The 9,444-nt window shown below is 51.0% G+C and overlaps 1 long non-coding RNA gene across 1 annotated transcript in view; it reads left to right on the forward strand.

Annotated features, from left to right (window-relative positions):
• Positions 1-4,029: 4,029 nt before the first annotated feature.
• Positions 4,030-9,444, forward strand: part of LOC307084248 — a 15,163-nt gene continuing 9,748 nt past the window's right edge. Inside the window, exons 1-4 of the long non-coding RNA XR_013812305.1 lie at positions 4,030-5,106; positions 5,990-6,119; positions 8,377-8,536; positions 9,313-9,444. The exon at positions 9,313-9,444 is cut by the window's right edge and continues 2,749 nt beyond it. This is a non-coding gene — a long non-coding RNA (uncharacterized lncRNA). The remainder of the gene's footprint in view (positions 5,107-5,989; positions 6,120-8,376; positions 8,537-9,312) is intronic.

Below are 9,444 nucleotides of genomic sequence, written 5' to 3' on the forward strand. Positions count from 1 at the left end.
CATGTATGTGTATTGGGAAACCCAAAAGTGGAATATCTTGGAAGATATTACAAATATTGTTTAGATATTTCATGGATGTAATAAGCTCATCAAACATTTGTATGATGTATGATATGTTAATTTAAAGTAAATACTGAGGGAGTAAATGCACTTTATACATTTGTACTCGTTTCAATGTTTTGATTAAGACAGCCACTCACACACACATGGGATTTCCAATCAACTTTAACTTTAATTATCTTAAACACAATGTGTCCTATTGCTTAGAAAATAAACAGCACATGATTCCAATGTAGTACCTATCATATGATATTTTTTTTGTCTTTCTATGTTAATGTTTGAAGAAGAGAGAGCGATCACAAAAAGAGTCTGAAGGAGAATAAAGAGAAGAAGAGCGCAGGAGAACAGTACTAGTGATGATGATGATGATGATGAGGATGAAGAATTGTTCAGCCGCTCATCATGTCTGGTTCTCCCTCAGATGCCTGTGAACTCACACTGGACCCCAACACGGCCCACAGACGACTCTCTCTGTCTGAGGACAACAGGAAGGTGACGCGGGTTAGAGAGGACCAGTCGTATCCGGATCACCCAGAGAGATTTGACTCCTGGCCCCAGGTGTTGGGGAGAGAGGCTCTGACTGGCCGCTGTTACTGGGAGGTAGAGAGGGAAGGACCTGTTGTTATAGGAGTGACATACAGAGGAATCACAAGGAGAGGAGGGGGCCCTGACAGCGAGCTTGGACTGAACAACAAGTCCTGGAGTCTTGATTGTTCTGATGATCGTTACTCTGCCTGGTACAATGGTACAGTAACAGACCTCCCTCTCCCCCCCGCTGGCTCCACCAGAGTAGGAGTGTATCTGGACCGGCCTGCTGGCTCTCTGTCCTTCTACAGAGTGTCCCCAGGTGGAGGAGGGTCCTCAGACACACTGACACACCTCCACACCTTCTGGTCCTCCTTCACCCAGGAGGACCTCCTCCCTGGGGTTAGGGTATGGCAGGGGGAGACCCCAGGGGGAGAGGAGAGGGGGAGCTTAGCGACTCTGTGTCGGTTGTAGAAAAAAAAAGCGGGCGCGGGGGAGGAGGACCGTCGGCTGCAGTACTGCAGTACACACACACACACACAAACAACCACACACACACACACACACACACACACACACACACACACACACACACACACACACACACACATACACACACACAAACACACACACACACACACACAAACAACCACACACACACACACACACACATACACACACATACACACACACACACACACATGCACAGACACACACACACACACACATACACACATACACACACACACACACACATGCACAGACACACACACACACACATACACATGCACAGACATACACACACACACACACACACACACACACACACACACACACACTGAGAGGACTGATGACTCAGTGTCTCTCCGGCAGTTATAGTCTCTCTCTCTCTCTCTCCCTCTCTCTCTCCCTGTCTCTCTCTCTCTCTCTCTCTATTTTTCTCTCTGTCTCTCTCTATTTTTCTTTCCCTCTCTCTCTCTCTATTTTTCTCTCTCTCTCCCTCTCTTTTTCTTTCCCTCTCTCTCTCTCTCTCTCTCTCTCTCTCTCTCTCTCTCTCTCTCTCTCTCTCTCTCTCCCTCTCTTCTAGAAAGTATAGTATGATAAACCATGAAAAGACTTTTAAGATCTCCCATAGTTAGAGAAGCACATTTATTATTTGAAATGTATATAAAATACCTATTGATGGTAAATGTTTGTATATTTTCAGACGTCACCAGTTTTCGTCTTAAGGGCTCTGATGTCATCATTTTTGTTATAACCCTGATTTACAACCTGATTTAAAGCAGATTTTATATTTTATTCATAATAACCAAGAGGTCTATGGGATAATGTTGCATGTTGTAAATGACTTTAAACTGAATCTTGATTTTTTGTGTTCTGATGGGAACCAAGCATCCGCAGAACATGCTCAGTTATTAAAGATATGTGCACACCTGTTGATGCTTTGTAAGGTCTGCTGCTTCTATTGTTTTAGTCCTTGTGTTTATTGTGTACATGTAAGGGACTATTTTTCTGTTGTATTTGTTAATGAAGCATAATTGCAATAAACAACTCAGTGGATCCAACTGAATGCTCTCATGTGTTCAGGCGATGATTTCTCGTTTTTTTAGTGAATGATGCTTCAATTGTGCCTCAAGAAAAATAATATATTAATTAGGGCTGTCAAATTAACGCGTTTATTCCGATTAATTAATCACAGAAAAAATAACGAGTTAAAAATATTAAGGCAGATTAATCGCACTTCTATAGCGCCCTTTGACCCGGTGCGTCATTTGCGTTAAAACAAAATGGAGGCAGACGAGAAGACGCTGCTCGGCCCAGTGCACGGAAAGTTCAAGTTTAAACTCCCAGACGGAACTGTAGATAGGAACGCCGTTATCTGCAATCTCTGTAGTAAGGAATTTTCCTATCACCGGAGTTCATCAACCCTTAAATATCACCTCAACGCAAAACGTTTGGTAGCAAGCTGGCAGGTACGAGCTGCCACCGCCCCTGAAGCTGGCGCTAGCAGCCAGCCTCGTCAAGCCACACTCGACTGAGATGCATTGAATCCTGAGTGAGATGGAAATGTTATTCATTTGATCTTAACATGCACCGTATGTTAATGAAAGACACTCATCTGCCGTAATTAAATTATTTTTGAAATACCTTCTCGGAAAAATATGAGATTAATTTAGATTAATTAATCACAGAGCCTGTAATTAATTAGATTATGTTTTTTAATCGCTTGACAGCCCTAATATTAATCAGAAATTATAAATAAAACCACAAATGTTTTTCCTCCCTGGGTTTTGGTTGGGGGGGTTCTCAGTGTCTCTGTCGGTTGTGGAAAGAAACCACAGACAGACGGACGGACACTCTGTCTCTCTTTCTCTCTCCCCGTCTCCCTCTCCCCCCCGTCTCCCTCTCCCCCCCGTCTCCCTCCCCCCCCGTCTCCCTCTCCCTCTCCCCCCTGTCTCCCTCTCCCCCCCAGTCTCCCTCTCCCCCCCGTCTCCCTCTCCCCCCCGTCTCCCTCTCCCTCTCCCCCCCCCGTCTCCCTCTCCCCCCCGTCTCCCTCTCCCTCTCCCCCCCGTCTCCCTCTCCCCCCGTCTCCCTCCCCCCCCCGTCTCCCTCTCCCCCCGTCTCCCTCTCCCCCCCGTCTCCCTCTCCCTCTCCCCCCCTGTCTCCCTCTCCCCCCCGTCTCCCTCTCCCCCCCGTCTCCCTCTCCCCCCCGTCTCCCTCTCCCTCTCCCCCCCCGTCTCCCTCCCCCCCCGTCTCCCTCTCCCCCCCGTCTCCCTCTCCCCCGTCTCCCTCTCCCCCCCGTCTCCCTCCCCCCCGTCTCCCTCTCCCCCCGTCTCCCTCTCCCTCTCCCCCCTGTCTCCCTCTCCCCCCCAGTCTCCCTCTCCCCCCCGTCTCCCTCTCCCCCCCGTCTCCCTCTCCCTCTCCCCCCCCCGTCTCCCTCTCCCCCCCGTCTCCCTCTCCCTCTCCCCCCCGTCTCCCTCTCCCCCCGTCTCCCTCCCCCCCCCGTCTCCCTCTCCCCCCGTCTCCCTCTCCCCCCCGTCTCCCTCTCCCTCTCCCCCCCTGTCTCCCTCTCCCCCCCGTCTCCCTCTCCCCCCCATCTCCCTCTCCCCCCCGTCTCCCTCTCCCTCTCCCCCCCCGTCTCCCTCCCCCCCCGTCTCCCTCTCCCCCCCGTCTCCCTCTCCCCCCCGTCTCCCTCTCCCCCGTCTCCCTCTCCCCCCCGTCTCCCTCCCCCCCGTCTCCCTCTCCCTCCCGTCTCCCTCTCCCCCCGTCTCCCTCTCCCCCCCGTCTCCCTCTCCCTCTCCCTCTCCCTCTCCCCCCCATCTCCCTCTCCCCCCCCTCTCCCTCTCCCCCCCGTCTCCCTCTCCCTCTCCCCTCCCCCCCGTTTCCCGTGTGTGTGTGTGTTCGGTGTGTGTGTGTGTGTTCGGTGTGTGGGTGCGTGTGTGTTTGGCGTGTGTGTGTGTGTGCGTGTGTTCGGTGTGTGTGTGTGTGTGTGTGTGTCTATGTAAGTTCTCTTGTGTGTGTGTGTGTGTCTATGTAAGTTCATGTGTGTGTGTGTGGGTGTCTATGTAAGTTCATGTGTGTGTGTGTGTGCGTCTATGCAAGTTCATGTGTGTGTGTGGGTGTGTGTGTTTGACAAGTAAACCTTTTAAACTTAATTTTTGTGGATATTGGGTGAGGTATGCGTCGAGGGGAAAAAGGACCGTCAATCTGGAGCTTCACTAATCGACCTATTGATCCTACAGTAACAACACAAGCTTGGCTATAATGTGTGATTCAAACACATTGAAATTGTGTGTATAAACTTTTCGGATGCACATTTTACAGGCTTAACTGAATCTTCTCTTCACTTCATCCAAGACTTTGTGTTTTATCTGACGCCACCACTGGAAGTCTGTCTTAGAGGGCTTGGAAGGTCAGGAAAAACAAAGGAAAAGTCACTAATCACTCATCACCTTTTCAGGGGAGTTCCAATGTACCAGAGCGATGCTGTTTAGGGGTTTTAACTGAAGCTTTTAGATGAAAACGTCCTGAAACTAAAGGTGTTGGGTATATTTGGTGTAATGAGCTCACAGGAGTCCCAGCGTTCTGCTCTCAGCGCTTTATTAAAACATTCCTGGACACGACGCTCGGTGATCATGAGGGATGTGATGATGATAGTTGATCAGGAGCCCGTCCTCTGGCCGGGTCACACGGGGCTCCAGGTGGGAGGTCAGAGGTCAGAGCCTGTCCTCTGGCCGGGTCACATGCTGTTTAAGTCCGGTGAGTATCCTGGGCTTTGTTTCGCCGACATATATGATGTGGCATTCGGAGCATGTGATGGCGTAGATTATGTTTTTGTCCAGCGTGGTGAGTTTTTGTGGAACAGGGCTGGAGGTGGAGGCGGGCTGGTTCCTGATGACCGCCAGCTGCTGAAAGTGGCCTCGTTGTTGAGAGGGGGGGCTTCTAATATATGTGGAGAAGCGGCCCGCACCAGGACATCCTGGAGGTCCCAGGACATCCTGGAGGTCCCAGGACTTTCCTGTAAGCTGAAATTATTTTATGATTCTGGAGTGTGTGTGAGACGGAGTGGGTGACGAGGGGTTAAGGTGAGACGGAGTGGGTGACGAGGGGTTAAGGTGAGACGGAGTGGGTGACGAGGGGTTAAGGTGAGACGGCGTGGGTGACCAGGGGTTAAGGTGAGACGGAGTGGGTGACGAGGGGTTAAGGTGAGACGGAGTGGGTGACGAGGGGTTAAGGTGAGACGGAGTGGGTGACGAGGGGTTAAGGTGAGACGGAGTGGGTGACCAGGGGTTAAGGTGAGACGGAGTGGGTGACGAGGGGTTAAGGTGAGACGGAGTGGGTGACGAGGGGTTAAGGTGACACGGAGTGGGTGACGAGGGGTTAAGGTGAGACGGAGTGGGTGAGGGGTTAAGGTTAGGGCAGGGGGAGGCGGGGTTAAGGTTAGGGCAGGGGGAGGCGGGGTTAAGGTTAGGGCAGGGGGGGGCGGGGTTAAGGTTAGGACAGGGGGAGGCGGGGGACGAAGACCCAGACGGCGGGGGTCCCCAGAGGAGGCCCCCGGCCCGAGCTCTGCCATTGGCCGGACAAGATGGAGCGCAGGAACCCCTAGTGTACCCCCCGCCCCTCAGGACCCTGAAGAGGGTCCCGGTCGCCCTCCGCATGTCCGTCTCCTCCGGGCAGGGTCTGTGAAACCGGATGATTTGTGATTTAATAATACCCACCAATGTGTGCTTGGGGTGAAGGCTACTTCATGGAGGAGTGTGTGTGTGTCGCTGGGTTTGAAATCAACTTTTGTGTGAAGGACTGTGTGTGGTGCGTGTGTGGTTAGAAATCGATGTGTTGCATGTTGTGTATATTTATCCTTAATAGTAGGGTGATGTGTATTGAATATGTGTATGAATTGCAGGAAGTGATCTAAGCTTTGTGGCCGGAGCCCGAAGATGTCGTCCAGGAACCGACAGTATGAACCCAGCCATGTAGATGTTCTCATAGCTGGGGGGGAACCTCTTGCCCATCGCCGTCCCGTGTGTCTGGAGGTAATGCTTGTTGTTATAAACAAAGTCCTTCCTGCAGGTTGATGGTCAGTGACTCCAACAGGTGACTGGGGGGGCTGTCGGGGGTCTGGGTACCGGAGGAGTGCAGAGCGGACAGCCCGCAGGCCAGGATCCATGTCCATGTTGGTGTAGAATTAATCTAGATCAACTGTAAATAAAAAGGCTTGTGTGTAAACCGGTGTGTTATTCAGTGTTTGGATGAGGTGGTAGGTATCTTTGATAGCTGGGGTGTTTCCGGGAGATGGGCTTGAGGTGGTACTCTATAAACTCAGCTGCTGCAGAGGACTCGCTCCCACAGTGGGAGATGATTGGTCGCCCCGGCGGCACTAAGAAAGGGACCGTCCAGGACTCAGGCGCCTTGTGGATCTTTGGCAGAAGATAAAACAGGCGTTCGCGTGTCTTGACCGTCTAAGTATATGTACTGTCTATGTGTGATGTATTTACGTTTATGGAGGTCAGTAAATATATTGCGAATTTGATGTTGTGTGGCCAATTGGAGTGAATCCTGTATGGGTCTGTAATGTAATGGATTCCCTAACAGTCTGTGTGCTTTTAAGAGGTATTGTTGTGTATCTAAGATCACTATTTTGGACCCTTTGTCTGCAGGTTTAATGACTATGTGTTTGTAATTAGGCATGTGTCCAGTGCTGTATATTCTTGTTCAGTAGTGTTGGGTGTTTCTAAAGTGTTGTTGAGTGGTTATGTATGGCTGTGTGTTTATTCGTACGGAGGAGTGTGGTGAGGTTCTCCGACAAGGCGCCCGGCGGTGGTTCCCAGCTGGACGGCCCCTGAAACGGTGGAATGGGCCCACCGGGACGGCCATGGAAGGGTTCTAATCATTTAAGTGACCGGTTGTAATGGTGGACGGGGGGTGGGGATGAAACTAAGGCCCCTCTGCAGCAGCTGAGTCTCCGTTCCTGACAGATGGAAGACGGTGGATAGGTTCAGAATGTTAGATTCCTGGGGACGGGGGGGTCCCTGTTGGGACGTAGCCCCCGCCCGAAGTTTAACTGAGCCAGCCGATGTTGTAGTATGTGTGATGCAGTGTCTGCTGTCCAATGTATCTGGTCGTGAGTTGTGTGGAATTCAGAGTGGTGTATTTCAAAAGGTGAGTTGTATTATGTAGTGATGAATGCATTAAGTCGTGTTAATAGGGTCTGATGTGGTGCAGCTAAATGATGTGAGAAATGAATGATGAGGACATAGATGGTGGCCTGCGGGTTTGTCCGTCGTCGACTCCAACAGGTTGTCCCTATGGTTGATGCCCAGAGCGACCACCACAATCTTGGTGTGTGAATCGGGAGGATTTTCATCTAAGATCTGTGTGATGTCTTGGTATTTGGCTCTGTGATAACTGTCAATGTGGACGTCTGTGTGTGTGTGGGGAGGCATCCGACTCAAGTTTGAGTCACCGATGATCAGTACGGGCTTGATGGATCAAATAGTCCAATCCCTCTCTTTATGCCCCGTAGGATCGGTCATTTTGAATATCGTCTTGTTCGATCGAGGCTTCGGGTCGGTGGTTACACTCGGCCGTCGGCGCTCGGGAGTGATGGTGAGGGGACTTAACGTGGCCGAATTAAGGGCGTGGTGGAGTCTAAGCTGCACAGTGCGCTGTGAGGGTGTGCTGGTGGACTGGACGGACAGCGGAGGAGACTTGGTGTTGTTAGAGGTGGCTTCAGATTGGGATTGCTTTGTGGGACATTTCCCTTTGCTTTGACCCATCATCATGGTGTTCTGTTCAGCCACCTCGTTGAGTCTCTCCGCTGTACCTGTACCAGTCCGGGTCTGTGGTGGGGGCCGCTGCTTGGTGGAATCTACAGGAGGGGGAGGAACAGAGTGAGTGGGGGGTGGACTGAGATCTAATTCTATTGAGGGGGAGACCAGGGTAACTATGTGGAGCTGCGGGGGGCTGTCTCTGGGTGGCGGTGGGTGAACGCTGTGAGGCCAACTTGTGTGTCGCCTGCTTGCTTTGACAGTGATAATGTTCATACGGGGGTCTGTGTGATTAGCTTGGGATATTGGAATGGTCAACAAGAATAGAAAGCCAGGCAAGAGCAAAATAAAAAGGGATAAAAACATTCCGATGAATCAAAGCAAAAGAGAACAGTGGATCTGGTGATAAAAACAGGTTAAACCAGGGGGGTTAGAAGTGGGCTGCCCCCCAGCAATGGGGGGTGGTGAGTGGAGGGTCCTTAGTATGGATTGGTGAGTCTCTGCCTCCGTTTGTGTCCCCCAGGTGGTGATTGTCCGGGGGACCTTTTCCTGAGGCCTGCCGGGGGTCAGTGGGGGTCTGTGATTGGCTTCTCCAACCAACAGGGAAGAGTTTTCCTGTGGTTCTGCTGTGATCTGGAGGTCTCCTGGGAGCTGGTTCACATGCCCAACTTAAAACACCCCAGGTAAGAGCTTACCAAAGAATACTAAAAGGAATAAAAAGATAAAAACATTGAACAACTCGGCCCGGCGAAGGTATTTGTTGGGTGGTCACTTAGCTCGACAAGCTTCTTAAGAATGCAATAAAAGGAATAAAAACCCCAATAGGGTAAAAGGATTGCCCTTGGAAAAACTGGGGATGATAAAATAAATAAAAAAGGTAAAAAGGGAGGTTCCTGACATTTCGTTGTGCAACAACTTCTTCAGAAGCTAGGTAAGGTAACACTCGCAGGTCAGGGTGAGGGTCAGGGTCAGGGTCAGGGTCATGGTTAGGGTCAGGATGAGGGTCAGGGTTAGGGTTAGAGTCAGGGTCAGGGTTAGGGTGAGTGTGAGGGTAAGGGTCAGGGTGAGGGTGAGGGTCAAGGTCAGGGTCAGGGTCAGGGTGAGGGTCAGGGTTAGGGTCAGGGTGAGGGTTAGGGTCAGGGTCAGGGTGAGGGTTAGGGATAGAGGATCAGTCCCTTCACCCCATCTGGTGTTGCAAGGGAAGATAGGCACGGGCATAAGCAACTAAAGATGGACCTGTAACTTTTGCAACCTTAGAACAAAAAACCTATAATCAAAAGATATACATGTGATATTTTATGCAAATTTGAATAAAATAAAGATGATAAGGGGAGACTTTTTTTGCATCTACAACAGTGATTGGATGGGGTGGGTGAGAATGAATTTGGGCAGTAAAGGTGAACAGTTTTGGTTGTTCATTATTTAAATCAGTGCTAATATCACTGCTTGTTGTTTTCAGGAGCAGGTTCTGCTAGTCGGGAGAGTGGTGGAGAAACCAAAGGTACAGGCGCCCTCTGGTGGACGACGGGGGGGCTGGCGCTGTCCCAGTGAGAGGCCATTAGGCCCAGTGACCAAAGGGGGGCGGGGCGTG

Source organism: Pollachius pollachius (assembly GCF_949987615.1).
Source record: "Pollachius pollachius genome assembly, chromosome: 12".
NCBI lineage: Eukaryota > Metazoa > Chordata > Actinopteri > Gadiformes > Gadidae > Pollachius > Pollachius pollachius.